The 13,228-nt window shown below is 42.6% G+C and overlaps 1 protein-coding gene across 6 annotated transcripts in view; it reads left to right on the plus strand.

Moving 5' to 3' along the window:
* The window catches only part of NUMA1 (nuclear mitotic apparatus protein 1), a 109,910-nt gene that overhangs the window by 34,219 nt on the left and 62,463 nt on the right, over positions 1-13,228 (plus strand). The gene's annotated exons all lie outside the window — the stretch shown is intronic.

Genomic DNA, 13,228 nt, shown 5'->3' on the forward strand with positions numbered 1-13,228 from the left:
TTACAACACCAGTGCAACAAGAGCGACTCTTACAATATTGAGCATTAACAAAATCCATGGATAATAACACAGAAACCCCCCCCCCACCACCACCACCAAAAGAACATTTTTTTCTTGGTCTCTTCGTTTTTAGGCCAGCTCCTGGGGTTATTTGGGGTGCTGATTCAGAAAATTGCATTGGATAGACCACATCAGCTCTAGATTATTAAATATGGTTTTCTGTGGGCGAGCAGATGTTAACTATTGCATGGCATATGTTCTGTATCAGAAACTAGAGCTGATGTGGTCTATCCAATACATTTTTCTGAATCGGCACCCCAAATAATTAAACCGAATGCAAAGTTCACCAAAAACTGATTCGTAATCCTTTGGTACTAATGTTGGAGAGTGGCCCTGGTAAAAAAAAAAAAAAAAGGTTGGGAACCACTGTTCTATAAGATAAATGTCAAAAATAACAAGCTCATTGGAACAGTGGTATGCAGTTTGACAGAGATTAGGAACTGCTGAGTTGAAGGAATGTTTTGACCCTCTTTCCAGAATCTACTTGTGGTTGCTTCTTTCAAGTTTTTTATTTATTTATTTATTTTATTATTTATTTCACAGTTTTCTATACCGAGCTTCTCAACCTCATTGAGGGACTCAGCCCAGTTTCCAGCCATAAAAAACATATACACTCATTAAAATATCATATATCACAATTACAAAAACAACTTTAAAAACACTATATATAAAACTACAGTGGTCAGTCGTCCTATTAAGATGTATCTACATCAACTTCCATCCAGGGTCCTATGGTGTTGTCTCATTCATCGAAGGCCTGACTCCATAGCCACGTCTTCAAAAATGTTTCCCAAAAAATTCCCCCCCCCCCAAATTTCCTAGTCTGCTTCCTGTATACTTTGCAAGGGGGGCACCTTTTGTTTATAGTGCCCCAACTCTGTTCTGGCCCAGCTTACTGTCTGAATGTATCTTTCTCTACGAGCCATCAAGGAAGTTAAGAACTTCTGGGGAGGCCTTGCTCTCGGTCTCACTGTCTTCACAAGTGCTGTTGGTGGGATCGAGAGACAGGGCCTTCTCAGTAGTGGCTCCTCGACTCTGGAACTCTCCCCAGTGAAATTAGATCAGTCCCCTCTCTCCTGGCCTTTAGAAAGAGAACTAAGACATGGTTATGAAACCAAGCTTTTGACTAGTGAAGTAACACAGTACTTTAAGCAAATATGGAATATGTGCAGTCAACGTTTTGAATGGCCTGGTCTACTTACTTGGATCATGTGATTTGAATATTTTATTAGGTATTTTAATTCTTATATTTCATGTTTTAAATGTCTTTTTATCACATCTTATGATGAATTGTCCCATTGATTTTCTATTTTGTTACTAGCCATCCCCTGCCACGCGTTGCTGTGGCCCACATGGGGGTTCTGTGAGGGAGGTTTGGCCCAATTCTACCGTTGGTGGGGTTCAGAATGCTCTGTGTTTGTAGGTGAACTATAAATCTCAGCAACTACAACTCCCAAATGTCAAGATTCTATTTTCTCCAAACTCCACCAGTGTTCACATTTGGGCATATTGAGTATTTGTGTAGAGTTTGGTCCAGATTCATCATTGTTTGAGTCCACAGTGATCTCTGGATGTAGGCGAACTACAACTCCAAAAGCAAAGGACACTGCCCACCAAACCCTTCCAGTATTTTCTGTTGGTCATGGGAGAACTGTGTGCCAAGTTTGGTTCAATTCTATCGTTGGTGGGGTTCAGAATGCTCTTAGATTGTAGGTGAACTACAAATCCCAGCAACTACAACTCTCAAATGACAAAATCAATGTTTTTGAGTGAAGGACATACATTGGGTTGTTAGGTGTCTTGTGTCCAAATTTGGTGTCAATTTGTCCAGTGGTTTTCAAGTTCTGTTAATGCCACAAACAAACATTACATTTTTATTTATATAGATATGGTGTTGATTGTGATTTGTGTACATTTGTAAGGCATTGAATATTGCCACTATTTCTGTGTAAACCCCTTGTGAGTCCCCCAAGGGGTGAGAAAAATGGTATATAAATACTGTAAATAAATAACTCTTCCCCCAATTCACATTGCTTTTCTCATAGGCTGGCTGGAGGTGAGCCTTTCTTTTGTCAGTCAGAGAAATGGCTGTCTGCAAATCAGACCCAAAAGGCTTTATTTGAGAAATGTTTTTAGTCAGAATATTCTATGTGGAAAGGGCCTGGATGAGATCCAAGGCATTTTATAAATGACTTGCCAACAAGGAAATTGAACTTCATTGTGTCTTGCCAGTGCCTGCCTCGTAGCCAGGTGGCTTCTTGGGCCTATTTAGCAGAGGTGTTCTTTACTTGAGACCATAAAAAGCTCTGAAATTAAAGGGTCTCTGTGGCACTGAGCATACACAGATTTAGCTCTTCACCCAATCTTAGACGTACTTCATGCATTTCTCATGCAGCTTTCTGCCCTTCTGCATCCCTGTCTTACTTTTCCCCTTCACTTACCTCATGTAGATTGAAACTACTCCTTGCAGTGGTCATATTACCTGTTATATTCCAAACAGAGCCGTTCATTCTATTACTAATTTTTGCAGTGATTCGATACCTTTTTGACTTGCACAGCCCTTTTTAGAATCAGTTTCTATGGGAGATCCCCTTAGGTGTGTCCCTTTTTTACCACTAAAAGTTAATAGTGGTTAAGAATAGTGTTACGTAGGGAGGAATAAGGGACCGATACTGTAAATAGTAAGGAAATGTAAAGTTAGACAAATGCAAGATACTCCACTTTGGCAGGGAAAACGAAATGCAAAGATACAGAATGGGGGACAATGCCTGGCTCGAGAGCAGTACGTGTGAAAAAGATCTTGGAGGTGGATCTGTAATTGGTTAAGTGGACGAACACAGAGAGTGCTCACTAATGCTTCCTCTTCATCTTGGAAAGAAGTGACGAGTGGAGTGCCGCAGGGTTCCGTCCTGGGCCCGGTCCTGTTCAACATCTTTATTAATGACTTAGATGAAGGGCTAGAAGGCATGATCATCAAGTTTGCAGACGACACCAAATTGGGAGGGATAGCCAAGACTCCAGAGGACAGGAGCAGAATTCAAAACGATCTTGACAGATTAGAGAGATGGGCCAAAACTAACAAAATGAAGTTCAACAGTGACAAATGCAAGATACTCCACTTTGGCAGAAAAAATGAAATGCAAAGATACAGAATGGGGGACAATGCCTGGCTCGAGAGCAGTACGTGTGAAAAAGATCTTGGAGTCCTCGTGGACAACAAGTTAAACATGAGCCAACAATGTGATGTGGCGGCAAAAAAAGCCAATGGGATTTTGGCCTGCATCAAGAGGAGCTTAGTGTCTAGATCTAGGGAAGTCACACTACCCCTCTATTCTGCTTTGGTTAGACCACACCTGGAATATTGTGTCCCATTCTGGGCACCACAATTGAAGGGAGATATTGACAAGCTGGAATGTGTCCAGAGGAGGGTGAATAAATGATCAAGGGTCTGGAGAACAAGCCCTATGAGGAGCAGCTTAAGGAGCTGGGCATGTTTAGCCTGAAGAAGAGAAGGCTGAGAGGAGATATGATAGCCATGTATAAATATGTGAGAGGAAGCCACAGGGAGGAGGGAGCAAGCTTGTTTTCTGCTTCCCTGGAGACTAGGACGCGAAACAATGGCTTCAAACTACAAGAAAGGAGATTCCATCTGAACATGAGGAAGAACTTCCTGTGAGAGCTGTTCAGCAGTGGACCTCTCTGCCCTGAACTGTGGTGGAGTCTTTGGAATCTTTTAAACAGAGGCTGGATGGCCATCTGTCAGGGGTGATTTGAATGCAATATTCCTGCTTCTTGGCAGGAGGTTGGACTGGATGGCCCATGAGGTCTCTTCCAACTCTTTGATTCTAGGATTCTAAAGAGAGATCTAAACAGATCTGCAATGTCCATGCAATGAAATTATATTTTAAAATTCACCACAATATCAGTTTATTCTCAACTACCACCATTGTGGCAGCAGAATGCCCACGTGTCCTCTGCTAGAGGAGGCACAACATTCAACTTGGCAAATTTCCTTTCAGAATGTGATTTCTAGGTTTTTTTTTATTTTGATTTTACTTTTTGTTTCTTGTGCTTTAATTCCATTCCATTTTTATTTATTTAATTTTCTTGTAGTGACTGTGGCGCATAGTCTGGGAGCTGTGTACTAATTTGTCGAATACTTCTGCTGTCTCCCATCTTTTCACTGAGTTTGAGATGATCACAAGTAGTTTTCGGTCACCACATGGGCATAATTGTATTGAAAAATGTATTTCTTTAAGAGGAAAATATAGCTGTGAGAAGGTCCTGCTCTTTAAATAAACAGAGGCCTTTGAAACAGTTCCTGCTAACTTCTTAAAGGGCTGAAGAAATGTGAACTCTGTTTTGGCTTCATAAGTACTTATTAGTAAAACATTAGTAAAACTTAAATAAGAGAAAAAGCTCCCTTTGCTTCTTTTGTGTGTGTGTGTCAGGAGCAACTTGAGAAATTGCAAGTCGCTTCTGGTGTGAGAGAATTGGCTGTCTGCAAGGACGTTGCCCAGGGGATGCCCGGATGATTTGATGTTTTTATCATCCTTGTGGGAGGCTTCTCTCATGTCCCCGTATGAGGAGCTGGAGCTGATAGAGGGAGCTCATCCGTCTCTCCCTGGATTTGAACCTGCGACCTGTCAGTCTTCAGTCGTGCCGGCATAGGGGTTTAACCCACTGCGCCACCTTTGCTATTACCCTCCCTTCTATTTGAAACTGAGTTACATACTCTGTGTATTTGTCATACATAAATATGATTGTGAAGCCAGGGTGGTGTAGGACACTAGGGTTTGAATCCCTGATTGGCCATAGAAAAATTACAGACTCGGCCTCAGAGGAAGGAAATTGTGGCAAACTTCCTCTTGTGAAATTTTGCTAAGAAAACACCATAATAGGTTCACCTGAGAGTCACTATAAGTTGGAACCAACTTGAAGGTGGCGGCAGCAGCAACAAACTTACTTGATGTACTGCAAATTGAAAAGCAAGCTGTTGAATTAGACGCAATTCAGGATATGCCAGCTGTGCCAAGTGAAAGAAAGGTGTATACAAAAGTGCAAAATGCTGGAGTGAAATTTCTGAATTGACTGTATTGTATGTATTACCTTTGTGCAGGTACAACTGTACCAGGAGCTCCTATTTTGTTTGCTTTCATTGAATGTTTGTTGTAGTCCTAAGTTTCAGGGACTCTACAGATAGGTAGCTTCTTTTGGCTGCAATCATAGGGCAAGCCATCTGTCCATTATAGTTAGGTTCCCTGGTCCCACCCCCTTTTGGGTTTTTGGAGGGAATAGGAGCCAATTTGGGTTGACACAGAGAAGCCTTTCATGCAGGACATAATACCAAGAGCTCCTGTAGAAAGCTTAATCTTCTACGCTACGGCTTGGCCAGGGAGATATACAGCCCACGGCTTGGCTGGAGTTATACAGTCCTACATCTCTTTTGCTGAGGGACTTCAGTCAGCCATCACGGAAACCTGAGTTCTTTTCCCCTGGAAGTCTACAAAGCTCTGCTTGGTAAGGGTCACTCGCGGAAGCCAGAAGCAGTTGGTACCGGGTGTAGGGGCTCCACGCCATCAGAGGCAAAGACAGACTGCCCAGATTAGAAGTTAAGGATTTCCCCATTAGTTACAGTTAAGAAGATAGTGCCTGTTCCCAGTGGACAAGCTTGAGAGAGAGCCAGTAGACTGCTAAGAAAGCCTTAAAGTACCTGTTTGTTTTCATTAATAAAGAACTTTGTTGAACCTTTAAGCAATGTAAAGACTCTGTTTTAAGGAAATCCAAAGGCCTTTAATCCGAGGCAGCCCCGGCGTCCCGTTGGGCACACAGAATTTATGTCCTGTCTACCGTCTGATGCACAGGCCCAGCATGCGACAGCACAACCTTAGTTTATTGATAGCCTAGTGATGGATCCATTTTCAAATTCAGTTTATGGTCCTGGCTGTTATTTTTTTAAAGCCACAAACATTTTAGAACCAGGATGCCTGTTGTCTTGTTATATTTGCCATGGAGTGGAGCGGAGTGAGAACGTACGTTAGGGGGATATTGTTTGTCATGTGGTTGGAACATGATTGTGACCTCACCAGCAACAAAAAACAGAGTAGTGGCTTAAGGTGGATCACTGGCAAGATAACCATACTCTTAAGAACTGAAACCACTCAGTCCAGTGCTATTCAAAGGAGGGTTTGCCTGCTGTAAGGAAAGTGGTGAAGACCACCTATTGAAAACCCATGCTTTGTCCTTTTGTGCAATACTTTCTGGATAACTATTGCTTAGCAGCATGGTACACCCCTATAAAGTACCCACATATGGTTCCTATTAGCTTTTTGTGGTGCTTTGCTCCTAGCAGATTTACAGAGCATGGAAAGAGAATTTGTGTGTGTGTGTGTGTGTGTATTAAGACTACTCATTAGAGTGATAAACATTAAGAATAAGTAACGAATGGGAAAGCTTTTTGCTGCTCATCACCATATGTTTCTAATATTTCTTATTATGACTAAGCTTCATCTGACAAGATTGTGGCTAGTATTATTCATATAATCGTGCAGCATATCCATTGTTTTTCAAACATAGGCCCACATTTTAAAAACATAGGCCTCCTAGTTGAAAGAAGTAGTACTCTAACTCTATCCTGTGCTGATCATTCCTCATGCATTAAATTTGGGGCATATCATTTTAAGAAGGGAAGAAACAAGAAGGACAGTAAGGATGATAAGAGAGATGGAGAACAAAACAGAAGCAAAGGTTGAAAGGGCTGCTAGGCATGTTCAGCCTAGTGAAGAAAAGATTGAGTAGTGACAGAATGGCCCTCTTAAATACCCCAAAAGAGGAGGTGGGCAGGCTTATTATCTGCTACCACAAAGGGTAGGTCAGGTCTAATGATTTGGAATGACAGGAGAGTAGATTTTGATTGAATTTAGGACTTTCTTAAGTGAGAGTGGTTTGGCAGTAGACCCAATTGCCAAGGGAGTGGTGGGATCACCTTTTCCGAATGTCTCCCAAAATACGCTAGTCAGCTTCCTATTTCAGGGAGATATTCTGTTGAGCAATGGATTGGGCCCAGGAGCCCATGAGGCCCTTCCAGCTCTATGATTCTAAATGATAACTGCCTTGTCATTCCACCACGTCTCTGGTCTGTGATGGCTTTCTCCCTGGCTGCTACGTAATGTGGCTTGTTTTTCTCGGACTCTGATTTTAAAAACTGGGTTTATAATGGATTTACAATTGACATTCTTAGGGGGATGTTGTTTTAATTTGTGATACAATTGTGCATCCTGCATGAGTGGAAAGCAGCCATGCTTAATATGAATAAATGGTATTTTTTAGTAGTTGCCATTTACGGTGTGAATAAAGCATGTCACCTTAATTTGAAATGAAAAACAACTTCCTAGTCACTTTGGTTCCAAGGAGATAGTAGAAAAGAAATGGCTGTCTTCAGTGTGATTACACTTGGAACTGTAATTTGGCATCTTGCAGGGTAGGTAGTATTAGCTAAAGTGTTGTTTGTCAAATGCAATATCTTTGTCTCACCTGCTTGTGCCTGTGGTTTAGGTTTAACATCCAATTAGGGCTAGGCTGTTCTTGTACACGAATGGGTTCCATGCTGGCTTCCCAGACTCATCCTAAGTGGATTGTCAGCCTTGCAGATGGCAAAAGAAGGGGAAGGTAGAAGATGTATGTTGTCTGTGGAGCATTGAGAACCAGCCTTCCTAACAAGATGATCTAGCGCAGTGGTTCTCAACTTGTGGGTCCCCAGGTGTTTTGGCCTACAACTCCCAGAAATCCCAGCCAGTTTACCAGCTGTTAGGATTTCTGGGAGTTGAAGGCCAAAAACATCTGGGGACCCCAGTTTGAGAACCACTGATAGCGCTTCTATGAGGCTTCCAAAAGCGCAGTCACCTTATCAACATGGTGCACATCTCTATACAAGCTGCTTCAGAGAGAAACTTTTTCTTGCCATTGCACCCCAGAATTTCAGCATTTTAGACCACAGTGACAGGGAGAGAGTCCCATGAATGACCACATGTTGCCCATCTCTGTCATAGAACCATGTTAAGATTTTGAAAAGCCTAAGACAGTAATAGGGAATTTCTAAATGTGAAATCTGAGAGAAGCTTTCATATTCACCTTCATTTGGGACATTAATTGGAATCTGTTGCCCCTTCAGAATTTGGGTCCCAGAGGCAACAAACCAAGATACTAGACCTAATTGTGTTGTTTCAGAACTTGTGTTCCAGAGTTCACCTTGCATGGCTCACTCAGCCATGTTCACGTTCTCCAAGAGGAGTGGTCTGTGTCGTAACAAACCTTTCACCTCCTCACTTCTATCTGGGGCAGGCTTCACATAGTTCAGTGGTTCTCAACTGGGGTCCCCAGATGTTTTTGGCCTACAACTCCCAGAAATCCCAGCCAGTTTACCAGCTGTTCGGATTTCTGGGAGTTGAAGGCCAAAAACACCTGGGGACTCCAGGTTGAGAACCACTGACATAGATCTCTTTGCTACCTTGCTTCACAGGTTCTCCTGAGCAGGTGGATTTCTACACAGATAGCCAGGTTACCTTAGGTATCTGTTTCCTTCCTTTCTGTTGCTGGGAAAAATGATAGAAAAACTCAACAGAGGCAATTCTGCCTCAGTACTAGTGGCACCATATTTGTCCAGATTGAGTCTGAATTTGGCCCTTGTTCTTCATTCGTCTGGACTCCACCATGATCCCATCCTTGCTAGATCTATTCTCACACTCCCAAGGGCCTGGCCTTCACCCCAATATCAAAATGTTACAACCAGAATCTTTGAGTTTTCCAGATGTACAAGTCAAAATATGGAATTCTGAAAGCAAGCCGACCTTCAAAGTGTCAGGAGTTCAGAGCATCTCGCTCATGCATGGCCAAGCTTAGGTTGAAGTTCACCCATGCCTGAGCTAGATGTATATAGTGCTTTCTTCTAAAGTTGGTCAGGTCTGTCAGTTACACCAGCTGCATGGTGTAGGATCAGCTTAGCGTAAAGCACTCTGCATTCACCTGTCCTAGAAATTTCCAAGGTGTAGATCACTATGGCATGACCCTTGGAATCTAGAACAAAGTTAACTAATGCACTCAATGAAACTGATAAAAGCAGTCCTGTGTACTAGCTCTGTAACTGTTTAAGTCAGTGATTCTCTGTCTTCAGCCCTCTAGATATTTTAACTTTCAGCTTCCACGATCCCTGAAAATGAGTCATGCTGTCTCGGGCTTATTGAAGTCTGAAATAGCTAGAAAAGCAGAGACTGAAAAATTGTGATTTAAATAAATAGAATTCCTCTTAAAGTTTTCTTCAAACTTGTACTTATTTTGTGCCTGAGGAGTGCAGATCATAGTGGCAAACAGTTGTGCCTGTCTGCCGGGTGTTTGAGCTCCACTTGGACAGCCACAGGGAGCAAAGGTTGCTTAAGTTGTGGCAGTGCAGTTGGAACTGACAATAATAAAGTTTTTACAAATCAGGGAAAAAAGGATTGAGGGTTTTTTGTTTTGTTTTGTTTTTGTTTTTTTCATATTTATTTATTTATTTATTTATTTACGTCACTTATATCCCGCCCATATCAGCCCGCAGGCGACTCAGGGCGGTCTACATATCGGCACAATTCGATGCCATCAATACAATACAAAAGCAAAAACAGTTAAGTGCAATTAGACAAAAAAGACAGTGCAATGACAATTTAAAAAGAGCTATATCCTCTCATTCCAATCCTCGTCCATTTCATCGTCTTGGCCGTTCCTGGGTCATTCTCCATTTCAAGCTTGACTATCTATTCCGGGGTTCCGAATGCCTGCTCGAAGAGCCAGGTTTTCACTCTCTTACGAAAGGTCAGGAGGGAGGGGGCTGATCTAATATCCCTAGGCAGGGAGTTCCACAGCCGAGGGGCCACCACAGAGAAGGCCCTGTCTCTCGTCCCCGCCAAGCGTGCTTGCGAAGCAGACGGGATCGAGAGCAGGGCCTCCTCAGATGATCTTAACTTCCTGGAGGGTTCGTAGGAAGAGATGCGTTCGGATAGGTAGGCTGGGCCGGAACCGTTTAGGGCTTTATAGGCTAAAGCCAGCACTTTGAATTGGGCCCGGTAGCAAACTGGCAGCCAGTGGAGCTGGCGCAACAGAGGAGTTGTGTGCTCCCTGAGCGCCGCTCCTATTAATAACTTGGCTGCTGCACGCTGGACCATTTGAAGCTTCCGGGCCGTCTTCAAAGGCAACCCCACGTAGAGCGCGTTGCAGCAATCTATGTGGGATGTAACCAGAGCGTGGACTACCGTGGCCAAGTCAGACTTCCCAAGGTACGGGCGCAGCTGGCGCACAAGTTTTAGTTGTGCAAATGCTCCCCTGGTCACCGCCGAAACCTGGGGTTCCAGGCTCAGCGATGAATCCATATGGTGTTACTGACTTAAGAATTCATGACTAAACTTTTTGGGTTCTTTGTGTGATTTGCTCTTAAGAGGGGCCTAAGTTCCAAGCCTCCTTAAGAGTAGCTAAGAGAGCTTGGTATGTTTAGCTTGTAGAAAAGAAGGTTGAATGTATTGTCAAAGACTTTCATGGCCGGAATCACTGGGTTGTTGTAGGTTTTTTCGGGCTGTATCGCCATGGTCTAGAGGCATTCTCTCCTGATGTTTCGCCTGCATCTATGGCAAGCATCCTCAGAGGTAGTGAGGTTTGTTGGAACTAGGAAAAAGAGTTTCTATATCTGTGGAATGACCAGGGTGAGACAAAGGACACAGCATTTTATTTGAGAACACAGAAATGCTGGACCACTCTCACAACCACCATGTCAGACTACACAGAGAAGCCATTGAAATACACAAGCATGTTTACAATTTCATCAGAAAGGAGGAAACCATGAAAATGAATAAAATCTGGCTACCAGTATTAAAAAACTCTAAAATTGCAACAGCACAACAACAGAGAGGAAGCAGGCAGGGACATCTAGTTACTTCTCAACAAAAGTTTGCTCCAGGCACAGTCAGCCCATTGTATGCTAATCAAGGTGGTCAGTTGAAACATTCACACCTAGCTCCAGCAGACGAGAGTCCTTTGTCTCACCCTGGTCATTCCACGGATATATAAACCCTTTTTCCTAGTTCCAACAGACCTCACTACCTCTGAGCATGCTTGCCATAGATGCAGGCGAAACGTCAGGAGAGAATGCCTCTAGACCATGGCCATACAGCCCGAAAAAACCTACAACAACCCAACCAAAGAAGGTTGAGTTGGACATGAGAGCCATACTTAATTATTTGAAAAGATGTCCCATTGGGAAGGGGGGAAAGCTTGCTTTTTGCTGCTCATTGACTAAGATGCCATGGATTCAAACATCGGGGGGGGGGGGGGGGAGTTTCCACCTAAACATTAGGAAGAATGTCTTGACAGAGCTTTTGACAGAGGAATATGCAGCCTCAAAGTCAAGTGGATTCACCGTCTCTGGAGGCTTTTAAATGGAGGCTGGATGACCATCTGTTGATGGGGCATTGTTTGTGGACTGAATGACCCTTCGGATATCTTCCAACTTTTGGATTCTATTACTATTACATTCCCAATGTAGTGTATGCTGGGTAAAAGTCATTCTTGTGGTCCCATTTGAAAGCTTATTAAGCCACCTTCAGCTCTGCTCTTTACAAGAGTTTTGCTGTGTTAGCACATGGGCATGAGTGCTGTGCAACAGAGAATTTTGTCAACAGCATCTGTTTTTTTACCCCTGAATACAAAAGGGGGTAGGTAAGACTCATAATAACAACAAAAGCAAATAAGGTATATATCTTCAAATAATAGAAAGTGTAGTCCATAGCATTTATGCATCATAAACAAGGTGTGCGTTGACATTTCCTAGTGAAATTGGCTAGTTTTGTGTCTGAGAATCAAAGTCATGTAGGAATTTCCTTCTGGGTGGTGTTGTTATGATGTGCTGTCAAGAGGCCCTAGATTGACAGAAACCTTATCAGCTTTGGAGGCAGAATTTAATGTGAAGAGGTTTTCCATTGCTTTCCTATGACGATGAGAATATGGGATTTATCTCAGGTTGTGCAGCGAGTTTCCATGACTCAGAGAGGATATGAACCCTGGTTTCCTTTGCTCCTAGTCCTACACTGAAACTACTGTACTGTGATGGCACTTTCAGGCATCATGCACATGAGTTTCATGTGCATAATTGGGAATTTCTTTTTCTTTTTTATTAAACCCAGCCATAGCAGCAATAATATTAAAAAAATAATGAGCCTGCATGAGAGCTGGTTGGGGAGTTCAATTTCCAGGAGAAGGTACATCAATGTAACAGGGATGGTGTTTAGGAGCATTTGGTGATGTGTTGTGCCCTTCTTAGTTAGTATAGCCATAGATCACAATCACAAATCTGCTTCAAATCATGATTTATTATCCTGGTTTATAGCCATTTTGTAGACTGTTTAATTGTGTGGTTGTAATGCCCAACATTACTTGAGATTAATTATCTTTATTTGTTTGACTGTGTTGCTATTGAGTTGAGCCCCAGTATTTATCCAAGGTATTCTCAAGACTCCAGGGGTTGTGTATGGGACACATGGTGACTTCACTAGCCATTAAGACAGATTCCAGCTCCTCTCTTCAATCCCAAATCCAGTGTGGTATCTTTCAGGAACATGTGTGAAGGCCCTTCTTTCTTTCCCTTCTTATTCTTCAGTTAGGTTGTGTATCCCATATTTTTAATACCTTGAAGCGATGAACAAAATAGATAAAATGATATTAATATGCAAGGTTAAATCTAAAAACAGAAGTTAAAAGCATAGTTCCCAATCTGGGCAGGCCAGTCCACTCAAAGCATACAGATAAAGGGATAGGTCATATCATGGTTGTGCCTCTTGGTTATTGAGGAAGTGGAAGATCATTCCAAAAGTAGCACTCCACAGGTCTCGTTACATCCTCAAAGGGGTCTTTGGATGGATATCGCCTCACCACTAATGTAATCTACTAGATAGCCTGGTCCCAGTTGCTCAAGGCTATTTCTGTTAAGAAAACTCCAGGCAGTTGCTTCAGCACCGTTCTTACATATGTGCATGCCTTAGCATCCCACTCACCATCCTAACTGTGACATACTCCATCAGCTTCAGATTCTGAACTCAGTCAAAGGTCCTCCTATAATTTCTGGCTCAACATAAAGTGTGTTATGTTGCATGGT

Source organism: Anolis sagrei, chromosome 3 (genome assembly GCF_037176765.1).
Source record: "Anolis sagrei isolate rAnoSag1 chromosome 3, rAnoSag1.mat, whole genome shotgun sequence".
NCBI classification, from domain to species: domain Eukaryota; kingdom Metazoa; phylum Chordata; class Lepidosauria; order Squamata; family Dactyloidae; genus Anolis; species Anolis sagrei.